The 16,328-nt window shown below is 43.2% G+C and overlaps 1 protein-coding gene across 12 annotated transcripts in view; it reads right to left on the bottom strand.

The window, feature by feature from the left end:
• Bbs9 (Bardet-Biedl syndrome 9) overlaps nucleotides 1-15,297 on the bottom strand; it is a 409,213-nt gene extending 393,916 nt beyond the window's left edge. Inside the window, exons 1-3 of one of the 12 annotated variants that reach the window (XM_031345628.1) lie at nucleotides 14,591-15,295; nucleotides 14,154-14,208; nucleotides 11,123-11,199 (exon numbers count right to left, since the gene is read on the bottom strand). The gene's annotated coding sequence lies outside the window, so the exon portion shown is untranslated. Of the gene's footprint in view, nucleotides 1-11,122; nucleotides 11,200-14,153; nucleotides 14,209-14,590 lie in introns of all 12 variants that reach the window. The other 11 variants (XM_031345630.1, XM_031345632.1, XM_031345629.1 and 8 more) reach the window with 11 other exon arrangements.
• Between the last annotated feature and the right edge of the window lie 1,031 nt (nucleotides 15,298-16,328).

Here is a 16,328-nt window from a genome sequence, read left to right as displayed (position 1 = left end):
AAAAACAATCCAAGTATTCATATAAGACAACAAAGAGCCAAAGTAATTCTCAGTGATAAGAACACATCGGAGGTACACAAAACCCAAATTATACAGTGGTAACAACAGCCTTGTGCTGTCATAAGAAGACAGGCAGACGACTATAGCAGCATAGAGGACCCACATATAGACTGAGAAAACTATGACTGCCTAGCTTTTGACAAGTGAGGCAAAACATGCAATAGAAAAAAAGAGATCATGTTCAACAAATAATAGTGCAGGCAAAACTGGATATCCTGCAAAGGATTAAATTAAATCTGTATCTTTCATCTTACACAAAAATCAATTCAAAAATATATCAAAGACCTTAGCTTAACACCTGAAACACTGAAACTGCTAGAGTAGAACAGGAAGGATGTTCTTCAAGACACTGGGGTATCGGAGGTCTCAACAGAGAAGCTTCCTGCAGAGACCCGCAGCTGGACGATGTGTGGGGCCTGAGAGGCTTTGGCACACTCAGTCCTAAGCGGGATGTCTCCATCAAACCCTTCCCTCAGTGCCCGGGATCTACAGGAAAGAAGAGGCAGAAAGATAACAGGAGCCAGAGATGATGGGCATCTCCAGGAAACAGTCCTCCAGACACATCAGATCAATGATAAACACAGGAACTCACTGAGACTGTGGCAGCGTGAACAAAGCCTTCACAGGTTCACATGGGGTCCTGGCATTGAGAGGAAGGCAAAGGCCCTCACCCTTGACCAAGAAGCTAGCTAAAAGTCAAACCCAACTGCAAAGGAATGGGGCTCATTGTACTAACCCTTCAGGGCCGGCCTCATAGCCAGGAGAAGGCGGCCAACTCGAAGTTTACTTGATGGCATTTTGGGAGATTTGTTTTTTATCTCACTTTGCTTTGCTTGGGCATTTTTTGGCTTACTGATCTCTTAGCTTGTTTGTTTTGATTACTATATTTGTGGGCTTTGTGAGGATTTTTGAGTGTTTCTTGTTTTTTTGTCTTTTAAGAGGAAAAAAGAATATAAAGTAAGGTGGTGGGAAGGTACAGAAGATTTGGGAGAAAGGGGGATAGAAAAACATGGCCAAATATATAGTGTAAAAATTTTTCAATGAAAATAACTAAACTATACACACACACACACACACACACACACACACACACACTAAAACAAAATACAATTTACAAAGCCACTGGGGGGGGGGGGGAGACCCTGGAGTAGACAAGAACATCTCAGAATGGACCACCAGCGGCACAGGCTCCAGCCCCCTCTCAGCAGATAGGAGCACGTGAAAGAAGTTTCTGCACAGCCAAGCCGCCCACCAACAGAGCACACAACCACAGAGGGGAGAAAGCCTTTACCACTTATGCGTCAGACAGGAGCTAGCCTACAGGTTTTACAAAGAACGATAGAAATTAAATACCAAGGAAATAAAACTGACGGACAGCAAATGTGCTAACGAAATGAACAGTATACCAAAAAAAGGAAACACAGATGGCTAATTACTATTTACTTTTGAAAATTTTGATTTTTAAAAAAATACACACATCCAGGAGACTTTTTTCATGCCAGCACATGGAATGTTGTGTTCTCCATGCCTTCAAGCTCAACAAGGCCTCACTTTTAACTGTACATGGGCCTGAAGCATCCTAGCTTTTAGAAAGCAAGGAGAAGACACAATAAAAGAAAAATCAAAACTGGAACAGCAGGCTAAATACAGGGCACATTTATAAACATATTTCACATTTAAAAATAACAACATCTTGAAAAAAAACAAAAAAAATAACAACATCAGTAAAAAATGGTAAGAGTTTAGGTCTGAGATGACTGAATTTGGCCAACCACGAGCTTCTGAACCTGTACTAATAAATTATGCTGCTGCTGTTGTTGTTGTTGTTACCATGCATAAAGAACTTTATTTATAGCAAGAGGAATTGACAACCTATGCATATACCTTTTAAAAATCTAAGCAGGGCAGAAAACCAAACTAAAAAGTTCTCTATGGTGAACCCAGCAGCTTCTTTTATGAACTGTTTGTTAGAGCCTGAAATAATCAATAAGACTAGAAGACCCATCCACACTGCACTGGATCAAAGCTGGAAATTTCTTAGGGAAGGAATAAGATACAAAGTAACCACTTTCCAAATGTGTGTGGCTCAGCTCTCTCTGCCTGCCAGTCTGGGACTCTGCAAGTGGCCTGCTCTTGTCACTGGTATTAACACATGTGTACACCAATTCCTCTGTGTGTGCAGGCATGTGATGTGATGCTAGTCAGACCAGAGGGGGCTTGTTATGTCACTAGCATCACCTGGACTCTTACTTCCTGCACACAGAGAAGCATGTATTTAGGCAAGCTATACTCAAAGGGCGGGGGGCGGACAGCACTGTGAGGACTGTAATGTAAAGTATCAATCAAGGCCACCCAAACTCAGAAACAAAGAAAAGAAAAACATGTATTCTCCCTCGTGTGCCAATTCTGATCAACAATGTATAAACACACACACTTCAGTTTAAACTGAGAGTAATAACAGTGGGTATCAGATAACATTTAGAAAGTAGGTTAAGAAGGGGTAATGTTGGGTGACAGTAAAGAGAAAATGCAGGCAAAGGTCATGGGTATCATTAAAGAAGACATAAACCAAATCATCTTTCTAGTTCCCACTACCATATCTTTCTCTCCGTGTGGTAGATAAGTGATCTACAATCTAATTGACAGTGTAATACCCTAAGTGTGGACACAGCCTTCCACCTGGCCATCCTAACTGTATACTCATTGAGATGCAGAGGGTTCAAAGCTGTTTGAGCATCCACCTTACCACACTGTGTGATCTTTTTATTTGTGAATTAATTATGATCAAATGACTTTGAAAAATAAAGACCTTTAAAATAAACTCTTGGAGTTTTTGGTTGCTATTGTTGTTGTCTTTAAAGACAGAATTTGGTGTATCCCATGATGATCTTGAACTCCTAATCTTCTACCTCCACATTCCAGGCACTTGGATCATAGTCATTTGCTACCACACCCTGCTGAAATTAATTCTCTCCTAACACATAGCAAATTAAACTTTCATAGCTTTGAGATTCGTGTTCACAGTTAACTTTCACTCTTTGTATTCTATACATGAGCATGAAACTACAATTCCAAGTGCTTACAAGAATTAATCAGATATTCTGCAACACCATTATGAATTAGGCTAAGAACCTATATATTCATTTTGAAATAGTCCTATTTTCTGAGAACTTTAGGAAGGAATTACACAAAAATGGGGAAAAAATTTTTCTAAAGGATCACTATGCCAGGCAGTGGTGGCACACACCTTTGATCCCAGCACTTGGGAGGCAGAGGTAACCGGATTTCTGGGTTGGAGGCCAGCCTGATCTACACAGTGAGTTCCAGTACAGCGAGGGCTACACAGAGAAACCCTGTCTCAAAAAAAAAAAAAAAAAATTGAAATGTAGTACGTAGCACAGAGTACTAACTGCAACATCCTCTGCTGGGGAACTACAGGTACTCAGAGAGCTTCTGCTTCCTCCAGAAAAGGTGAGTGGAAGAGAAAATTTATCACAGGCATGAATACACGTGCACACATGTACACACACATAGAGAGACAGACCCCAGAAAGACTGGTTTGCAGGTCCATATACCTAATCGTGTGTCCTCAGACAACCACAGCCTCGGTCTGTACCTTGATTTCCTTCACAGAATGAGCATCCCCAACCCTTCATAGCTCAAAGGTAACCTAGTTACTCTCCTACATCAGCCACTGAGAACTGGGACTGAGTACCACACCCCACTTCTGCATCCATTTCTAATGAACATGAAACATCCCTCCACGGCACAGGCTTCAGTGGTACCCAGGGAAGACATTTCCTCCTTTACAGTTACTAAGGAAGGTCTCCGCAAACATTCAAGTCAAATGAGTTGGTTACAGAGCCACGGCTCACAGGAGTGCTGACTTAATTCCTGTGCCTCTGGGTACCACATTTCTATGGCTCAGTAGATAGTGTCACTATGTATTTCTGTATAAAGACACCTTATTTTATATTGCTGACCATAACCACTGAACTCACGGTCAAGAGCACTGTAACGCTATCAGCCGGACCAAAACTTTTTGTTGTTGTTGTTGTTTGTTTTTTGTTTGAGACAGGGTTTCTCTATGTAGCCCTGGCTGTCCTGGAACTCACTCTGTAGACCAGGCTGGCCTTGAACTCAGAAATCCGCCTGCCTCTGCCTCCCAAGTGCTGGGATCAAGGGCCTACTCCACCACCACCCGGCCCCAAAACACTTCTTATCACGTGGATTTTCTGCACTTAGGAACATTAGTCGGCCTTTCAACAATTACTTCTTTTGTTGTGGTTTTGTCTTGTCTTGTCTTGCTTTGCTTTTTTTGAAACATGGTCTCATCGTGTAGCCCAGGCTGGCTTTGAACATTTGATCCCCTGCCTCAGACTCCTGAGTCCTGGGATTGAGAGCATGTACCACCACTAACCACTGCTTATACACGAAACAAGAAATGCAGACCTGGTGAAAAGCCTCAGCAGGGTTGGCCACCAAGCCTGCTGACCTGAGTTTGATCCCGGGGATTCGGAATGGAAGGAGAGAACAGACTCTCACAGCTTGTTCTTGTTTATAGCGTAAGAATTGAGAGAAGACAAAGAGCAGCCTTGGCACCTGGGAGCCTGCAGACTACAGTCCTCGATGCTCAAGCAGCGGCCATCGATGACTACAACACACGGAGAACACTGATTTTGAGATTACAACTAACTTTTAGCAACTGGCGGGTTCACAAATACGGAATCTGAAAATAACAAAGACCAACTGTACTTTTTAAACACACAGAACAACTTGTTCCTTGAAGTAGGCCTTCTACATGCATGAATCATAGAAACCAAGGCCATGTTCTTCCATCTAAAATAAACAAAGAAACTGTCTTAGAATGCTGAAAATCTCACCCATTGGAGACAGGCTGTATGAGTCTGGACTCCCGTGACAGCACATAGCAACCATGCAACCATACAACCACAAAGTGTGATAACCACCTTTGTCAACTTGACTGGATTTGGAACTGCCTAGGAGATCCATTATGGGCATGTCTCTGAGGGTGTTTCCAGAAAATTTTAGCTAAGAAGAAGAACACCCTCAGCCTACAGAGAGAAAAGGGTTCATTTGACTTGCAGGTCATACTTGATCATGACAGGAAACCAAGGCAGGAACTCAAGTAAGAACCTGGAGGCAGGAGCCAAAGCAGAGACCACCGTGGAATGCTGCTTGGAAAACTGGCTTGCTCCCCCTAGCTTACTCAGCTGTTGTTCTTATGCAACCTAGACCTACCTACCTAGGGACGGCACCACCTACAGTGGGGTGAGCATCAGGGGTGAGTTAACATCAGTTAAGTAAGAAAGTGGCCCACAGACATGCCCACTGTCAAGTCCACTGAGGAGGTAGCTCCTCAGTTTAGGTCCCCCTTCCCACACTCTAGTTTGTACCAAGTTGACAATAAACTAAACAGCACAGTGGCTTCAGTCACAGACAAGGTAAAAATGGAACAGGGGAGATGGCAGCTGAACTCCAGCATTCATCCCTCAGCTTCCTAACTGCAGGTACCATGTGACCAGCCACCTCACATCCTTGCTTAAACTGCATGGTCAGGTACTCTGTCAGCGCAATGAGAAAAGCAACTGCTAACCCTGCCATACCTCAGCCTCTTCATCTACAAAATAAAGGGAAGAATGCTGTGTAAGTGTTAGATAATGCAGCAGATGCAAACTACAGAATTAGAGAAGCTTTCTGCAATTCAGTTATCCAATAAGGAGATAACATCCAATACATATAAAGAATTTCTACAATTCAACAGGAAAAAGAACCAAAACAAACAAATGAGCTGGCGTTTCTCCAGTGAAGATCTGCAAACAGCCAGCAAATATCTGCAGGCTGCTCAGCATCACTGGCCAAGGCGATGCCAATCAGAGATGCTGTGAGATCCCACTGCACTTCCTTAGAGCCACGTGGATCCCACAGGCCAATGACCCCAGCTATTGTGGAAGCTGCAGGAAGACAACGTAGGCTACAGGGCAAATGGATTCAAGAGTAGCCTGGGCAACTTAGTGAAACTCTGTCCCCAAATTAAAATCATTTATAGGGCTGGAGAGATGGTTAGTGGCAAAGCTCTTAGCACCTAGTGTGCCCAAAGTCCTAAGCTCATCCCCAGGACTACCAAAAATAAACAAACAAGTAAATAAATGAATGAATAAATAAACAAACAAATAAATAAATGGAATGAATGGAAATCCAGTGTGATGGTTAATTTTGTCAACCTGAGAGGATTTAAACTCACCATGGGAACCTCTGAGCATGTCTGTGAAGAGGGCACTCCGGTAGGTTGGGGTGAAAGGATCTACTTTAAATGTGGGCTACCTTAAACAATTCTATGAGCTTGGGTCCTAAACTCATAAAAGGAGAAAGCCGGCCGAGTGCCAGCACTGACTCTCAGCTCTCTGGCTGCAGGCACAATGTGCCAGCTTCCTCCTAGCACCAGGACTTCAAGACAAAATACAAAATAAGCATTTGCTTCCTTGGATCTTTTTTGGGGGGAGGGAGTGGGGTTGGGGAGCGGGTGTGAGGGTTTTGTTGTTGTTGTTGTTTCTTCTGTCTTATTGTCTCTTTTTGTTTTCTAAGACAGGGTTTCACGTAGCTCAGGCTGGCCTAAACTCCCAAACCTCCCACACCTGGCCCTAAATATCTTTTAATGAGTCATTCAATAAACTATTATGACAGAGAAGGGAGACCCGCCTTTCCCTGAGTGCTAGGCAGATATTCAGCATTTTTAAAGCACTGTTAAAAATTGCCACTAGTGAGAGCTAAAGAGATAGCCTAGCAATTAAGAGCACATACTACTCTTTTAAAGGGCCTGAGTTCAGTTGGCAACACACACACACACACACACACACACACACACACACACACACTCCAACACATGGGTTTGGGGGGGTTGTTTGTTTATTTTTTTGTTTTTTGGTTTTTTTTTTTTTGTTTTTTTCCAAGACAGGGTTTCTCTGTATAGCCCCAGCTGTCCTGGAACTCACTCTGTAGACCAGGCTGGCCTCGAACTCAGAAATCCGCCTGCCTCTGCCTCCCAAGTGCTGGGATTAAAGGCGTGCGCCACCAACGCCCGGCAAATTAAAGCTTTTCTAAGATAGAATGTTAAACACTGCCCTTAGTGCTGAGCTCTATCAGTCTATAGGGTAAGCACTGCTGTTAGTGCCCAGCTCTGTCCTCTATAGGGTAAGCACTGCCCTTAGCACTGAGCTCTGTCCTCTATAGGGTAAGCACTCCTGCCCTTAATGCCGAGGATATAAATAAATATGAGAGTACCAATACATATTTGGGTTTCTGAACAGTATTCATATCACTCATGACTAATGGTTTTACATAATCACACTAACTCCAGATGACCCAGCATTGAGTACCCAAAAAAGTGCATTAAATACTTTTATTATAGTTTTATTGGATTTTTTACTTGAATTAAGCAACGGTATTTAATAGACTACAATTTTTTTCATTACATACTCCAGATACACAGAAAGCTAGTAACATTATACACTTTGGTCTTATCACTTCCCCACATACCAGATCTCTCCTTTGTTTGACAGGGTTTCATGTAGCCCAGGCTAGCCTCAAACTTGCTATACAGTCTGTGCCAGACTTGAACTCCTGACCTCCCACCTCCTGAGTGCTAGAATCTCAGCTGTACACCACCATGCCCAGCTAATAGCCCAGAGCAGCAAATTAAGTAAATCCTTTCCTGAGACATGTGGTAGAGAGGATGAATTCAGCAGACACTGAATCAGGTCATCTGGTTAAACAGTGGGGAGTGTATGGAGTAAGCTGTGACCACTTGCTATAAGCATGATCCTGAACGGCCTCCGATAAGGGCTTGATCCACAGGCTGCTCTGTGAGAAGTGGCAGGCTCCTCAGAGGGGCTCAGCTGCAGTGCTGGGGAGCTAGATTCAGCAGTGTGGGTGCAGAAGAGCCAGTGGGCTGACCACCCAGCTACCACCCAGGCCCAGACCCAAGGCTTTGAGTTGGCCCACCCCAGCATCTATCCCATATATGAACTGCTGGGGAGTTCTAAAGATCCAAAGCTGCAGGAGCTCCATGACATAGAGCAACAGCAGGATATCTGAGAGGAGTCCTGCTGAGGATCCAGCATTGATGGTGGATCGAAGCCAGAGGCCTCCAACAGAACCAATGGCTCACTGCAGTAAATATCTACAAGTAAAGATGTTTGGACAAAGGGGTATACTATGTGACACACCGTGACACACAGGTGGGCTGCAAGGGTGGAGGGCGGGAAAGAAGGGACAGGGATTGGCACACATGATGTGAAAGTCACAAAAAATCAATAAAATGTTAGATAAACAAAAAAAGAGGGACCACATTCAAGGTCACCATCATCAGGGAAACCCCTACACGGGGCTGTGTGCCTTGCCCACTTCTCCTTTGCTTCCTAGTCCTGACATGAACACTTTTGCTCTGCCATGTGTTTCCACGGTCCACAGCAACAGGTGACTGTGGACTGTAACCTCCGAAACTAGGAGCCTAATACACTGTTTCATTTGTAAATCATCTCAGGTATATTGTTATAGTGTAGTTAATTAATTATCTCAGGTATATTGTTATAGTACCTGAAAGCCGACCAATATAACAACTACATCAAATGTGGCTGAAACGTCATAGAGGATGGAAACTTGGAGTCATACTCACTGTTAAAAAGGAAATAGCAACAACTGAGGACTAAGTGATCCTCTAGCACAGTGCAGCAGTGAGGCAAAGGGAGAACAGAGGGAGAGCTAGGGCTGCTCAGCGGAAGGAAGATGGAGAGGAAGAAGGCTGCTCAACAGACCCAGAGAGACTCTCTTCAGCTCAGGCAGGCAGAAAGGACTCTCACGGGACCTGCCTAGAAGACATACTAACCCTCCACAAATAATGGGAAGAGAGGGTCTCCTATGAATTACATACCAAAAAAAGTATTTAGCTAAATGAGACACACAGAGTTTGAATGTAAAAAACATAACTCTATCGATGAAAATACCCGCTGTGTGAAAATGCCCTTAAAAACCTTTATTAGAGTTACCACATGGTAATCATATGGTGACAGACACCGGCAGTAACAGAATTGGAGAAGTTGAGACGGGGATTATAAATTTGGAGTCAACATGAACTACAAAAGAAAAGGAAATCTGTAAAGAACAGGCAGATTGCTACAATAAAGAATAGCAGACAAGCCGGGCGGTGGTGGCACACGCCTTTAATCCCAGCACTTGGGAGGCAGAGGCAAGCAGATTTCTGAGTTCTAGGCCAGCCTGGTCTACAGAGTAGTTCCAGGACAGCAAAGGCTACACAGAGAAACCCTGTCTCGAAAAAAAACCAAAAAAAAAAAAAAAAAAAAAAAAAAGAGGAGACAGACAAAACCACAATAAACTGAGAGTAGTGGCTTAAGCCTTCAGTTCCAGCACTTGGAAGGTAGAAGCAGACTGAGCTCTGTGAGTTCAAGGCCAGCCAGAGTGACATAGTGAAACCCTGTCTCTGGGGGGGCAGGGAGAAAACACAGAACAAAACATGTAGGGGGCTGGAGAGATGGCTCAGTGGTTAAGAGCACTGACTGCTCTTCCAAAGGTCCTGAGTTCAAATCCCAGCTACCACATGGTAGCTCACAACCATTCATAGTGAGATCTGATGCCCTCTGATGCCCTCTTCTGGTATGTCTAAAAACAGATACCGTGTACTTATATATAATAAATAAAACTTTTTTAAAAAGTGTAGTAATAAAACTAACTTGGATTCTAAACTAACTCAGTAAAGAAGCTGTCATACAAGTGTGAAGACCTGAGTTCAAAGCCCCCAGAGCCCACATAAAAGCAGGTGGAGTAATTCATATCTATAATCTCAGCACTACTACACAGAGCAAGACATGGGATGGGTATAAAGGCGAAAATTCCCAGAGGTTCACAGGCCCACTAGCCTGCCACATGCAGCAAGGAACAACAAAACAGAGACCTTTGTAAGACAAGGTGGAATGGGCATATGCACGTGCAGGCATGTGCGTACATGTGGCGTGCACGCGCGTGCACGCGCACACACATACACACACAATTTTTCTAAATAACAAAGAAAACTAACTTTCTAATTTTATCTATTAATACTAATTTCCCACAGGTTTCTAACAAAAAAAAAAAAAATTGAAGACCTGTCTCTAATGACAAGACAGACAACAACTGACTGTCCCTTCTTTCTCGGACTTCCCAACTTCTCATCAGTCAACCACAACTCTGTTAGTCCTCCACGGTCACCTTCTCAAACATCTGGTCTTGTCTTGAGACTCAAGGTGTTGGTACCCAGGAGCTTTTAGAAATGCATGTGCTTGTCCCCTTCAAACAACACCCACAGGAGACCAAGCTGCACCATACAGTATCAGAAGGTCCAATTTACAGTACAGAGAGTATCCCCGACCCAGGATGCCTAGGGCCAGCCATTTTGGATTTCGGGCTTTGGGATATTTTCATATGTAACATCTTAGAGAAGAGCCAACTTTTAACATTAAATTCGCATATATTCCATAAGCATCTTATACATGTGGCCTGAGTGTAATTTTATACAAAGTGTTTGGAGTATCTGAGTTTTAACTGTAACCTGTCAGGCGAGGTAAGCGTGGGATGTCCCATGTGTGGCATCGCATCAGCACTCTAAGATTTCAGATTTTGAAGCTCTCTGAGCTCTGGATGAGAAGATGCTCAGCTCAAGCCTGGCAGCCTAAGTGAGCATTCCTCTATCACAGCTCTATCTTGCCCTTCTTTCTCCTAGGACCTCTAATTGTCATTCCAAAGTATGGAGGAATTAATTTTGTCAGCATCAAAGTGCTTATACAGCTGGAGGTATCCATTAATCAAGTAGTCCTCGAATTCTGGTTTTGTCTGGTCTTGCTTTCCAAGCAGAGTTGGAATTTAGTAAAAGATTTGAACACAGGTTTGGTAAAAGCATTCAGGGAAAAGGTAAACCACCCACGACTGGTGAGATGCCTCATCCTAGCATGCTATGGGAAAGTTCCAGTTAAATTCCACATCCTTGACCAACCTTGCTTCTACGCATGCGCTGTCCGGGTTTCAGACCCCTGTTTCAGTACGTACTAATAATGCTGTACAATTTAATGTCTGGGGAAATTAAAAAAAAAAAAAGCATGTATCAGTACAGGGCTTTCATTTCTTTTGCTTTTTTTGTCTGATTTTTGGTTTTTGAGACAAGGTCTCCTATGTTGCCTGAGCTGCCCCATTGCTTGCTCTGTGACAAGGCAGGCTGTGAACTCAGAATGTTCTTGCCTCAGTTTTTTGCAAAGCTGGGATTACAAAAATCCTCCACCATACATACATCACTTGTTTTTCTTTTTAAAGGATATTTGAGAGAGGCTTGTGCCATGGCACACCTGTGGCAGTCAGAGGACAACTTGTGGAAGTTGGTTCTCTCTATATGTGGGTCCCCAGGGAATCCACATCATCACACTTAGCAGCGAGTGCCCTTATTTGCTCAGCCATTTTGACAGCCATCACTGGCATTTATTTAAGCAAAAGGTGAAAACCAAAAATAAAGTTTCCAATGACTATTCTGTCCTTCCATTGTGAAGGGAGGTAATATCTAGTATCTAGTTGTCATTTACAGACTTTCAATGCATAAACATTTTGCAAGAATTCTGTTTTAATCAGACCGTAGGGGTAGCTCTGTGGGGAGAGACACTGGCCACCAAGACTGACAAATTGAGTTTAGTTCTTGGGACCAATATGGTAGAAGGACAACCAACTCCAAAGGTGTACTCTGACCTCTATACATATGCTGTGGCACACACACGCACACACATACAACATAAATCAATAAATGTATTTTTAAAGGAAAAAAATTTTTTAACTCTACAAAGCTCAAAGATACAATTATTTGAGTATCCCTGAACACAGAGAAGTTAAGAAATCTGCCCAAGTGATCACTTACTAATATTTAAGTTTTATGTATGAGACAGGCAGTTTTAATACATCACTGAGCTAGACTCACACAAGTAGAACTAACTAATATCGATGGCCATATAAACCCAAAGAATGCCATGGGAGCAACCTGCAAGTCTGAGGCAGGCTCTGAAATCAGGAAGTTGTCCTAAAGCTCCTGTTGTTCACATCTGGAACTTTCTCCAAATAATATTTCTTTTTTTTTTTTTTAAGGATTTATTTATTTCATGTATGCAGACACTCCAGAAGCAAGAGTCAGATCTTGTTATGGGTGGTTGTGAGCCACCATGTGGTTGCTGGGAATTGAACTCATGACCTCTGGAAGAGCAGTCAGTGCTCTTAACCACTGAGCCATTTCTCCAGCCCTCCAAATAATATTTCTGTCATTAAATTTCAGGAAATAGCAAGTGAGTTGTCTGGTTCAGGACAATGGTACAGTCATGCAAAATTAAACAAATATATCTTTGAAAGCAATATGGCAGCCAAGCAATGGTGGTGAATGCCTTTAATCTCAACACTGTGGAGGCAGAAGCAGGCAGAGCTTTGAGTTCAAAGCCAGCCTGGTCTACAGAGTGAGTTCCAGGACAGCCAGAGCTACACAGAGAAACCCTGTCTTGAACTACCACTCAAAAAAAAAAAAAAAAAAGAAAAAGAAAAAGAAAAAGAAAAAGAACACCATTATGACAAGGGCTTGTATTGGAGTTTTCAGTTGATGTGAAAGGCACAGGAGTGGTGCTCAGATAGACCTGTGTACACTTCCTGACCTAATGTTTCAAACACACAACCTCAGAGTTATACTCTACCATTATACTCTACCAACTGATGTTGGTAGTGGGAAAATACAGTGGTCTAGGCTATGCAATCCCTTAGCCAATGTTCAACCACTACAACCACTTAATAAAAGCCAATAGTAACCCAGTAGTAGTACTAAGGAAGCAGTTGTGGTGGTGGCCATCCAGGTGCAACTGCAAGGTCTTATTGGCACAGAAGAATTTCAACTGGGACATTCAAAGGGTAGATCAGAAAGCGTGTGTGTGTGTGTGCTAGTGAGAATGTGTACATGTGTGTGTACATGAGTACATGCATGTGTGTGTGCACGCAAGTATGCATAGGTACCTGTATATATGGGTGAATGTGTGTCTTACTGGGTATTGAAAGAGCTACACACTCCCAGTCCTTATAAATGTTATAATCAGCAAACATGTTTTATTATGACTTGATATATTTCAATACTTTTCAAAAATATCTGAGGGGTTTGGAGTGTCCAATGGTAAACATACACACACACGTGTACATACATACATTCTGAGAAATGAGACTTCCTATATATCTGAAAAGACATAAAACTTTACAGTACTGCTAGTAGATTTTTTTTTCCCTGCAAAGAGCATTTCCATCAAGAAGCTATCCCATAGGGTCAGTGAGATGGCTCAGTAAACAAAGATGCTTGCTGCCAAGCCTGACAGGACCCACAGAGTAGGAGAGAACTGACTCTTGCAAGCTGCCCTCGAACCTCCACACCCTCTCTGTGGTACCCATGCCCACACACATACATGCACTGAAATATTAAAATATTAAAATCTAATCCATTTTTAAAACCATAGCATAAACATAAGTGGGAGGTATAACCACAACCATTATACATAATAAAAAATCCCTAAACTCTTACAAATAACTTGTAAATGGTTTTCAAAATAAAGATTCTTGTTTTTAATTCTTATAATGGCCCAATCCATCACAAGAAGAAAAACTCAATCTCAAGCATTATCTCTTCAATTATTGCTAATGTTACTCCTTGTCTCTTGGAATGTCAGCAAACAGTAACACATTACATGGTGGTACACTCCTGTAATAACAACACTTGGGAGCCTGAGGCAAGATATGTTCAAAGATGGCCTACGGTACACAGTAAGTTCCAGACCAGCTTGGGCCACATTATAAATTTTTACAAAAATAAGAGGAAGGAAGAAAAGATAAAAACTCCACTTTCAATTTGTGTGTATAAAGTAAGATGTATATATGTGTATACATTAGACACAATTTGCTATTTAAAGACAATGTGAAATACCAAAAAATAATCTATACGTTTATCCAGAAAATCGAAGCCAAATGCAGACCTTGCTTGGGAGGAGCTGCTGATAAAATCAGCTTAGTCCATCTAAACTGCTGTGTCTGCAAAGCAAAGAGAAAGGATAACCATTAATCCTATTGCAGGCAGCACTGGAGAGCATCAACATGCTCCCGCTTCAGTCGCAGACTGAGAACTGCTTTGACGCTCTGCTCACAAGACCTGTTGAAATGTCACAGGAGAAAGAAGCCCTTACTCCACGTGACTGCTACATGGAATCCTTAAAAACCACTCTTCCCTCAAAGGTGTTTATAGGATCTACCCACGTCGTGTTAGCAGTTTGTTTGAATGCAAGCCTCCTTTCTAGGAAACAGATCATACTACATCTTCCAAACCATTACATGGCATCTGAGGATTAGTCTTGTTGACCAAGCACAGCCAATGCATTTTATACATCCTAAGATTAATTTCTGGAATATTTCTTACCTGATGCCAACAAGTGGGTTTTGCCTCACCTTGCTACGAACCCACTATCCACAGACTTCCCTCCTGACGTGGATCCAGTGCTGGAACAGAAGTAACAGCCGTGCAAGGAAAAGCAACACTTAACTCCACTGGTACCTCTTGGTCTTGTGTTCGAAGTTTTCCACGTCCCCAAGCAGACAGAATCCTGCCAAGCAGCACCACAAGCTCCACGGAGGTGAAATGAGTCCCAAGATCCCCTGCACCCTCTTGTCATCCCCCAGAGGCAAGCAGGGGAAACGACATGGATTCCTCCGAAGCCACAAGACAAGAGAGAAAAACTCCAAGTCCGGATGCTCACAGAGAGGATGAAACCACCAGGGAGACTGTAAGAGGGGTGAGGCTGCAAGACAACAGCCTGCGGAAGACACCTCCCCACTCCAGCCTAAATCCAAGCCGCCTTCGCCCTGTTGTCATAGCATTTTACAACGGAGACTACTGCGCAAGTCAGACGCGGGGCCGCAGGGCTTGCTGGGTGTTGTAGTCCGGGCGGCCGAGCACGAGTTGTTGGGGTAGTTTCCTGGGCCGCCCCTGTGGAATAGAGTGGCTACCGTGCGGGGTGGGGCTGGGCGCCTCTGAACCACGTGAGCAGGCCTGTCCCTCAGGACAGCGTCGACGGAAGTCCCGCCCCTGCGGAGGTGCTCCTGCCACAAACCACATCCACCTGTGCTTAGGTGTTAGTAGGATACCTACCTAGGCCTGAGCATATAATGGTTTTCCTGTTAAATCCGTTTTCTTTCTTTCCTTGGCCTAAGTGCTGTAGCTACGATTTCAAGCACCGTATTGAATATCAGTGAATAGAGCCTCTTGTTTCTTTACTTGTTTAGAAAAAATATCTACAGTTTCTTTTTCTTTTTCTTTTTTTTTTTTTTTTTGGTTTTTTGAGACAAGGTTTCTCTGTGTAGCCCTGGCTGTCCTGGAACTCACTCTGTAGACCAGGCTGGCCTCGAACTCAGAAATCTGCCTGCCTCTGCCTCCCAAGTGTTGGGATTAGAGGCGTGCGCCACCATGTCCGGCTACAGTTTCTTACATGTAGTGTAATATAGGCTATACACTAACGTATATAGTCTAGATGGCTAGTCTTTGTTGTCAACCTGACACACCTAGGAAGGGGGAGCCTCAACTGAAAATTCCCTACATTTAGTTGACCCGTTGGCACATCTGAAAGCATATCTTGATTGCTTAGTGGTGTGGGAGAGCCCAGCTAGGCTGGTGGGTCTGGGCATATAAGAAAGAGAGCCAGAGAGCAGCTCCTCCGCAGGATCTGCTTCAGCCACTGCCCTGCTTGGACTCCTGAACTGACTTCCTAACCAGTGGACTGTAACCTGTAAGATGAAACAGGCGCAGTCTGCTCTCCATGCCATTTTTGGTCATGGCACTTATCAAAGCAACAGCAAGCAAACTAGTGCGTTGAAGCATGGCCACTACTTTCTTCAGGCCTTTTATCATAAAAGAATATAAGACTTTTGTCAGAGGCCTTTTCTATGTGTATCGAGACAACCATGCGATTTCTCTCCCTGAATCTTTCTGTACTGTATTACATTTATTGACTTGCATATGTTGGACTGTCCCAGCATGCTTCTAATGAAGCCAAGTTTGTTCATCCTGTATGTTTTTTTAAAAATATGGTATCAAGTTATGTGCATTTCTGGGGAATTTCTACATGATAGTTTTGTTTTGTTAGTTTGGTTTGGGTTTAGGT

The sequence above is a fragment of the Mastomys coucha genome, unplaced genomic scaffold (assembly GCF_008632895.1).
Source record: "Mastomys coucha isolate ucsf_1 unplaced genomic scaffold, UCSF_Mcou_1 pScaffold23, whole genome shotgun sequence".
NCBI classification, from domain to species: domain Eukaryota; kingdom Metazoa; phylum Chordata; class Mammalia; order Rodentia; family Muridae; genus Mastomys; species Mastomys coucha.
The sequence above is the reverse complement of the archived record's forward strand: the minus strand, read 5'-3'. Positions and strand labels throughout refer to the sequence as shown.